Raw genomic sequence first — 9,500 nt, 5'->3', positions numbered from 1 at the left:
ATACCCTACAGGAAGAAAAATATGCGGGCTCGGAATTAATATTGTTTTTGACTTATAGGGAAATTCCAGTTGTGTTTAACTTGGACTCTGGGATCCAGGAACTTTACAGAGAGGAGAAATGAATGTGTTTTGAGCAAAAAATGTGTATGGGGAGTTCCCTACTGTTTTGTTGCTGGAATCTTGAACAACACAGGGAAAAATGACAAGCACATAATTTAGTCTGGCAGCCATACCACTCTGTGCTGTGAGCCTGTCAGTTCTTACTAGCTAAGTAAGGGCTGGCCTGCTTTGGTGCGAGGATGAGAGACCTCCCAGGAACAAGTAGGTACTTCAGGAAATGGTGTTTCGCATTCAGTAGGTGGCCTCTCCTCTCCGGGTCTGTGTGAATCGATGCCCCGCGTGGTGTTAGGGGGCACTGTCTGCACTGAGCTGTTTACCTTTTGTATGAAACTTAAAACCACAGACCTAACCATTTGTGGTCACCAGAGATCTTATGGCAGACTTTCTAAGAGCAGTTGTGTTAACTCCAGAATCCTGGCCAGAGTCCAACTAAAGTAATTACATTCTGCCTCCCTAAAATCCCCCCTGCAGTTTCAATTGAATACAATGGTCTCAGCCTCTGTCTCAAAGCTGGACATGATGTTAGCATTCCGTGCAGGAACAGCCTGTGATTCCATGCTAAAAGAAGTGATTCCTCAGTCCTCACCAAGGTGTAGTGATGCTTAATTAATTAGTGCTCATAAAAGCCTGTGGAGAACTACAGTTTCTAAGTGCTCACAGTACGCAAAGTGGCAGGAATGTTCACATGTTCATCTGTCTGTAAGAGCCAGCAGCCAGTGTGGTCTCAGACTGCCTTCATAGAAGTAGAAATTCAGACCAGGGAGGTAGGGTTGCATCCCATTGCTCAATGGCCTGGAAATATACCATATCTGGAGAAGTGTGCTCAACTCCGGAGATGCATTTAAAAAGGGTACCTCATCTAGGTAGAGCAAGTCCTCAGAGACCACCAGAATGATGAAGGATCTAGAAGTGATGTTATATGAGGGATGGTTAAAGGAACTTGGGACGTTTAGCTAAAAATAAAAGAAGGAAGGAAGGAAGGCATCCATTCACCAAGACCAAATTCAAGTCTATCAGATGAAATGCCTTCCTCCAATAACTCATTTGGTCCTCACTAATCTGGCCCTTTTCACAGGCTCTTATTGGCTATCTCATTAATTCTGAATGTCTTTTCTTGTTCAACATGTTTCTAAGATTTCCCAGAAGCAGGCGCCATGCTTGATACATCTCCGTATCTGCAGTAGAGGTAAGCAAAGCAAATTCAACTCAGTCCTTTTCAAGAGCTGTTTATTAAGAACCCGTGACATGTGTGCTGGCTGTACAAAGATGAGCAAGATAAACCTGCCATCAAGTGTGACCTCTAACTGTATGGCATAAAATTAGAAAATACAGATCAATAAAAGAAAAAACAATCCCACCAAATTGGAAGGTTCAGGAAATATTTTTATGAAGGAAGAATAAATACGTTTTTTAATAAGTCAACATGTCAGGGGAAGACATCTTACAGGGAAAGAGCCTTAACCCTTTCCCCACTTTGGAAAAAAAAAGTGCAGCTCTCTGCCAGCACTCATTTAATTTTACATAAACACACTCCTAGAGGCTGAAGCAAATCTGACTGATTTTCAATGTGAAAACAAAATATAAAAACTGTTCTTGGAGGTATTTTTAAACAGAACTAACATCAGAATTGTCTGATCCATCAAAATGGTCTATTTCAGAAAAAATCAGATTAATCTTCAGCCAACAACTGTTCGAGGACGATGTTACCATGTGTAGGAATGTCACGTTTTCTAGGATTTGACATTTTCAGCAATCAACGATTACTGTATTTTTTTAAATGAAAATGCATTACTAAAAACTGAATTCCCTAAATAGAATGATGTCTTTTGTTTCCAAAGTCGCTATACAAGAGAGATGCAAAAATAATAACAATGAAAGTGAGGTACTTGGTGGCAAAGTTATCAAAGGGTAAATGCTGTGGCCACAAGCACTGCCGGCGAGTCTCTGGGGGCAAACAGGCAGAGGGTTTAAGTGCAAGGACCTGAAAACACGGAGCAATTTCTAAGAATTATGTAAAGATGTTCCTTGAAATAGAGGATACAGTTAGGGGAGAAAAATAAAACAAAAGGAAAGGTCAATTAGGAATATATTTTGGAGGGCTCTGAGAAATTACCAGGCTATGGTTTGAATGTGTCCCCCAGATTTTATATGTGGGAAATGAATTCCTAGAATTCATATATTGATGGTATTTGGGAGGTAATTGAGATTAGATAAGGTCCTCAGGGTGGGGTCCCCATGATGGGACCAGTGGCTTTCTAAGAAGAGGAAGAGAGGCCCAAGCTGACACATGGGCTCCTACCCTCTTGCCCTGTGCACTTCCGCCATGCTATGACCCCACATGAGGCTTTTGCCAGAAGCTGACCATATGCAGCCTCTCAACCTTGGACTTCCCAGCTTCTAGAACTGTAAGGAACAAATTTCTTTTCTTTATAAAATACCCAACCTCAGGTATTCTGTTATAGGAATAGAAAACAGACTAAGATAGTGTTTTACTGCCCAGTAAAGAGCAGTTGGCTATTGAAGGGGGAGCTACTGAGATGAGCCCTCTGCCTCAGGGTGCTGCTGTGGCAAGGCTGTGCCAGGCAGATGAGAGCAGAAGGCTGAAGTCCAGGTCATTTCTGGGAGGGGGACTTTGGTGCAAAAGATGTGGGAGTGGGAGCCCCTTTCTCCATACCACAGGTGACCCCATACTGGTCACCATCTTGACCTTCTGTGAGTGGCATGGCTCACCCTCATTACTTTCCCTGCTGCCCACCAGCCCCACCCTGGCAGGCTAACTGCATGGTACACCCGGTGGGGGGGCGGGGGATAGGCTGAGAATTCTAAGCCTCAATCCCACCAAGTCTTGGAAATTCTGGCCCTTTCTCTCTCTGCCCCTGTAACCTGTATCAGAAGCTTAGATTAATTGCTGAGGGACTGCACCCAGAAAGGGATGGGTGTTACTGGTGAAGCTGGATTTACTCTTTAGTTGCTAGGTCTGGCTCCAAGTTCTAGGTTTCCTCGGTCCAAGTTCTAGGACCCTTGATATGAGTCATTCCTCCTGACCCTTTCCTCAGGGAGTCTGGTGAGGAAAGAACATGATTAGCATATCCTTAGAGACTGCTGTGGCCTAAGAATAGAAAAAGAGGAAATCACTGCATTGTGGGGGATTCCAGTACCTCCATTTCATGCTTCTCTTGGGCCCAGAGACTTTTCCTTTGCAAATAGTGCAGTTCATACATCCGGGGCATAAGAATTTTGTTCTTTCCTGCACTTTGAGGAGACTACAGTGTATTTTGCCTTAAATATATGCCCTGACATTTTACCAGCTTCACAGTGTGCATATTTCATTTCCAATACTGAGTTTAAAACAAAAATGAATTAAATAAAACCTGAATGAAATTAACAAGTTTTGTTTTGTTTAATCTTTTGTCATAAATTGTGACTAGCTCCAATGACTTCACAAATTACTCTCTCTAAATTCTAGGAATGTGTGTTTGAGGCTGCCCTATTTTGAGATTATAGACAGTCCAAAGATACAATCTGATCAAATGTTTTACCAAGATAAGGGATGGGAGCTGGTGACAGAATAAGAGTGTTTCCAAGTGGGTTCAGGATTGGGAGGGAAAATAACCCAAAGTCATGACCTGTCTTGTACCAACACTGAAATACAACCGGCGTAAGCTTCCTTTTAGAGAGTTGTGGGAACCTAGAAGGTCCTCTTATGCAACCACTTTCACTTAACAAATGAGAAACATTAAAACTGAAAGAGAAAGTTTTTTAAACCCTGTTATAAGAAATAAATATGTAGGAACAGATTATAGTCAATTTCTATAGTTTTTAAGGTTGGTTCATCAAACCTATGTTTTGTTGATCTACTAACTATAAATTCGAATGCAAGAGGGACCAATATATAAAAATTCATTCTTTTTCTGGTTCTTGAACATGCAAACACAAACACATTCAATGATAATAACAGAAGATTATTAGGATGTGTCTATTGCAAGCTGTTTGTCTTATTTCAGCCTCTTAGCGTCCCTGGGAGGGTGGCATTACCACTTCGTTGTAAAGGTGAGGAAACTTTAGCCAAACATGTTTGGCTAAAGTGACGAACTTGTAAGATGTGAAAATGTGATATGTCTGGCTTCTAAGCCTAATGTTTTCAGTTGCAACATAACTTTTTCTATGTTGATTTCTTATAATCCTTAGGTTTATATGTGAAAATTTCAGTTATTTCCACTTAAGAAATGTTTCACACTCCGAACCATGTGAGGATCGTTACGTGGCTTGCTACCAACTGGCCATTACAGTTAATCCCTCGCATCTCTTCCAGTCTCGATATCATCAAATCCTTCTCCAAATAAAATTATTCAAAACTCAGATCCAAGGATAAAGAAAAAGTGAGCAGAGGGGAGTCCATTCCATTTCATCTTCCTCTAACTAGTTCAACACTCTTCTTTTCGCTTATTTAGCTATTCCAAAGATAGTTGGTCCTGCTTAAAAATAGAGGTGCAACAACATTCCATTCAAAAAGCAGCTAGCATATCTTCTGGCATTTTTAAAAAAGAAGTTTAACCCAAAAATCCTATAAGAGTCTTATCTTTTTTCTAATGCAGGGTCTCCCTGTGCCACCCAGGCTGGAGTGCATTAGTGCTATCTTGGCTCCCTGTAACCTCCACCTCCAAGGTTCAAGTGATTCTCCTGCCTCAGCCTCCTGAGTAGCTGGGACTACAGGTGCATTCTACTACACCTGATTTTTTTTTTTTTTTCAATTTTCAGAAGATACAGGTTTTTGCCATGTTGACAGGCTAATCTCAAACTCCTGGCTTCAAGTGATCCTCTCACCTCAGCCTCCTGACATGCTGGGATTATGGGCATGAGCCACTCGCCCCGCCGATTCTATAAGTTTTCTTGTGCTTGCCAGGTGTGGCAACTCATGCCTATAATCCTAGCACTTGGGGAGGCTGAGGCAGAGGGTCATTTAAGGCCAGGAGTTCTAGGTTACAGAGAGCTACGATCATGCCAGGGCACTCTAGCCTAGGCAACGGAATGAGACACTATCTCTATTTTTTAAGAAGTGGGGTACTGGTTGAGGTGGCCTACACCTGTAATCTCAACACTTTGGAAGACCAAGGTGGGAGGATTGCTTGAGGCCAGGAGTTTGAGACCAGCCTGGGCAACAGAGCAAGACCTCCTCTCTGCTAATTTTTTTTTTTAATTAGATGAGTATGGTGATGCATGCCAGCTGAGCTTAAGCCCAGGAGTTCAAAACTGCAGGAGCTATGATCATGCCACTGCATACTCCAGCCTGGGCAACAGAACAAGACCCTGCCTCAAAAAAAGAAAAAAAAAAAAAAAAAAACTTTTCTACAGTGATCATGAGAGGCAAACTTTCTTTTAAATTGAGGACAGAAGAGCAATGACAAGGAAAATAGGAATATTTTCTGATATCTTCAAGGTAGTAGAAATTTTTTAATGGAAAAATACACTGCAATGCACTCTAGTTAATCCGACCATTTGTTCTTTTAACAAATACTTAGTGAGTACTTCTTTTGGATTAGACACTATCAAACTTACAATAGAGCCTCATAACTGAGATCTGAAAGCTGTACATTTTCATCCAATGATGCAAATCATCAGGTAGCTTTTTTATGCAAAAGAAAAAAGGGGACAAATTTTGTTGTAGAAGCTATATGGGTTGACACTAGTTGCAAGGAAGAACAACACACAACATCTTATGAACTTGAAATAATGCTTCAAGCATTTCTTGCTTCCCACACAAATATATATCTGGCCACAAATGTAAACACCGTCCTCCCGCATCATCCTGGCATTGCAAAAAGAAAGAAGCCTGAAACAAGGAGCTCTCACCTTATGGTCTCTGTATCTCAGCTCACACATGGTAACAGGACGTTTTCTGATACAGTTTAGTGAAAGTTCAATCAGCTATCCTTGAATGAGATGCATATTTTTAAATACAAAAAAATGGAAAATATGTTCATAATATTTTTAAATTAGTCCTGTAGAAAGAAAATAGATTTCAATGATTGTATTATCACAATTACTATTACTGCCTTAGACATAAATAACATTTTTCTTAGAAAAAGTCAGAGGGTTTCTGACAAAGAAAGTGAAACTCAGATTATTTCCCTTTTTTATTTTTTTGAGACAGAATCGTGCTCTGTCACCCAGGCTGGAGCAGAGTGGCACGATCTTGGCTCACTGCAGTCTCGACCTCCTGGGTTCAAGCAATTCTCATGCCTCAGCCTCCTGAGTAACTGGGACTAGAGGCACACGCCACCACACCCAATTTTTGTATTTTTAGTAGAGACAGGGTTTCATCATGTTGGCCAAACTGGTCTCGAAATTCCGTCCTCGGGTAATCCTCCTCAGCCTCTCAAAGTGCTGGGATCACAGGTGTGAGCCACCAAGCCCAGCCCAGATTAATTTACTTAATATCACACAGGTGCTTTCTAAAAGGCAAAAGTGAAAACCATATACTATTGTTGGAATTGATATTACTATTTGGGGACACAGCATTCACTTCCAGAAATTTATCCTACAGATATGCTCACATGAGCATGCAAAGTATACAAAGGATGTTCATTGGTGTTAAAACAGAGAAAAACTAGAAATGAGAAACCAAGTGCCTTTTAACAGAGGATTGGTTAAATGAATTACGTTACATCCACAAATATAAAATGAAAATTTGTTTTTATTTATTTTTTTTTTTTTTTGAGATGGAGTTTCGCTCTTGTTACCCAGGCTGGAGTGCAATGGCGCGATCTCGGCTCACCGCAACCTCCGTCTCCTGGGTTCAGGCAATTCTCCTGCCTCAGCCTCCTGAGTAGCTGGGATTACAGGCACACGCCACCATGCCCAGCTAATTTTTTGTATTTTTAGTAGAGACGGGGTTTCACCATGTTGACCAGGATGGTCTTGATCTCTTGACCTTGTGATCCACCCGCCTCGGCCTCCCAAAGTGCTGGAATTACAGGCTTGAGCCACCGCGCCCGGCCTGAAAATTTGTTTTTAAAAATGATTTAGGTGGCTGGGCGCGGTGGCTCACGCCTGTAATCCCAGCACTTTGGGAGGCCGAGGCAGGCGGATCACGAGGTCAAGAGATTGAGACCATCCTGGCCAACATGTTGAAACCCCGTCTCTACTAAAAATACAAAAATTAGCTGGGCGTCGTGGTGCGCACCTGTGGTCCCAGCTACTCAGGAGGCTGGGGCGGAAGAATCGCTTGAACCCAGGAGGCGGAGGTTGCAGTGAGCCAAGATTGCGCCACTGCGCTCCAGCCTGGCGACAGAGCAACACTCTGTCTAAAAAATAAAAAAATAAAAAATTATTTAGGTCATTTTTTGATGATATGGAATGACCATAATATATAAGGTCTTTTGACCCTAAATTTAGTGTTCAATACACTATATTGTCCACTTCGGTTAAGGTTGGGTCAGTAAAACAGAAGTTACTCTATGGAGGAAGGGCTTTAATGGAGGGAAGTAGAGGCTTACATACCATTGGCAGGGTTGGGGAACAAAGGTCAGGGAAGCTATCACCCATTATCCCAGTCTGCAAGACTATGTGGGCGGTTCTCAAGAGCTCCTCTGGAGGCTGGCATCCAGCCTGCACTAAAGCAAATGACTCTCAAAAAGCCACCACCAACTCCAGCAGCCAGTTGCAGGACCGAAGCAGGTAATTAGCAAGAGCTCACGCAGTAGCAACCATAGACCATTCATGCGTGGTCAGCCCACGTGCCAGCCTGAAACTGCCTCTGGAGAGTAATGGACCCTCCTCTTCTCCCTTCAAGATCTCACCAGGGGTCTCACACTGGCCCACTCAGGCCCAGAATCAAGTGGAGAGGGAGATTCTTGGAAATGTGATGCAGAGGAGACTGGGGAAGCTGGGGTGGCAAAGATGTGGATTTGACCCCAGGCAGCCTATCACTCTGCCATTTACAATAGAGGTTAGCATTAGAATCCTTTGACTGGTGGCCATGGCATATTTGAAATATAATTTTAAAACGAAAATTTTAATTGATACCCAATTTCTCTAAAACAGCATCTTTAGGACATGTGCTTAATTCTCTCTTGAAGGTAGAAGTCATCTCTTATTTTCAGAACTGAGAAATCAAAAAGAACTTCCAAGCTTCAAAAAATGTGCTGCCTTTTTTTTCAAGTCCTTGCAGTAGAGGGAAGAATCTACAGAAAAGCTTGGCCTTTTGATTTACATAATAATAACACCAGTTAACCCTTAAACTAGTGTAATGCTTATTTGTGCAAGTGCTGTTGCACACAAAATGTTTCATGTAATCCTTCAGCAATCCCTGAATTAGTAGCAGCCTCATTTTACATATGAGAAAAATCAAGGGTGAGAAATTTCCACAAGATCACGCTGTAGCTGTTTTGTGGAATCCAGACCTGAAGTCCAACTCACTCGAAAATCCATGTTCTAATCAACTCAAGGATCCATGTCTTCATGAATTATAAACTCTAAGAATTGTGTCCTTTATGAAATATGATTTATGAGGCTGAGGCAGAGGGAGGAAAATGCCTTATCATGAGTTGAGGCAAGTATTTAATAAACCCTGGGTTTAAATAAAAATGTTGAATACTTTAAAATCCCCTCTAAAATATTTGCACTATTGTTATTTAAGCGTCTATATTGCCAGTCTTACGAAGTCACCATTCTTTAAAGGTACCGTTTGCTTCAAAAGAGGCAAAATTCACAGTGCAGAAGAATGTAACTAATTTTTTTTCTTTAGAGAAAAAGAAATGGAATTTCTCTAAATGTCTTGAGTACATGGTGTAAGAGAAGGGACTCTAGATGGGAAAAGAATTTTCACTTTCAGGAGGAACTTGATTTTACCCACAGGCGAATAGGTGATTTTATCTGTGCCCTGAGGAGTTCTCTTCTACCTCTGCCTTTGCAGTATCTCTGCTTTGTTTTTGATGAGGTTGGGTTCCAATGGGTTACAGTTCTTGTACTGTCTGCACAAGGCCTGTTAAGCTACAGGATTTTTATGAGTATGGCCTTCAGTGCACCAGATTAGTGGATATTTGATTGGCAATTTGATTCAAGCATAAGGCAAGTTCAAAGGGGATCAAAACTATTAGTAACCTGGTAAAATCTGGTTCTAAGAGAGCTCAAAGAGAGTTTTAAGAAGCTTTCTTGAGTTAACAGTTGTGCTAAGAATAGACCCAGGTCAGTGGTTTCCCATGGTTGGCATATATACAATGGACTTGATTGAAAGGCTAAGCCTTAGCCATGTCACTTTGTCCCTTTGATTCTTGATAGTCTGTGCCACATTTTGACCTTCAGAACACTCTAGAATCCCCCCAATAAACTTTTCCACCTTCAGATTATAGCCTAAACTAAACCTCTGTTCTGCCCTATCC

The sequence above is a fragment of the Sapajus apella genome, unplaced genomic scaffold (assembly GCF_009761245.1).
Source record: "Sapajus apella isolate SASKATOON/1434 unplaced genomic scaffold, GSC_monkey_1.0 scaffold2, whole genome shotgun sequence".
Taxonomy (NCBI): domain Eukaryota; kingdom Metazoa; phylum Chordata; class Mammalia; order Primates; family Cebidae; genus Sapajus; species Sapajus apella.
The sequence above is the reverse complement of the archived record's forward strand: the minus strand, read 5'-3'. Positions refer to the sequence as shown.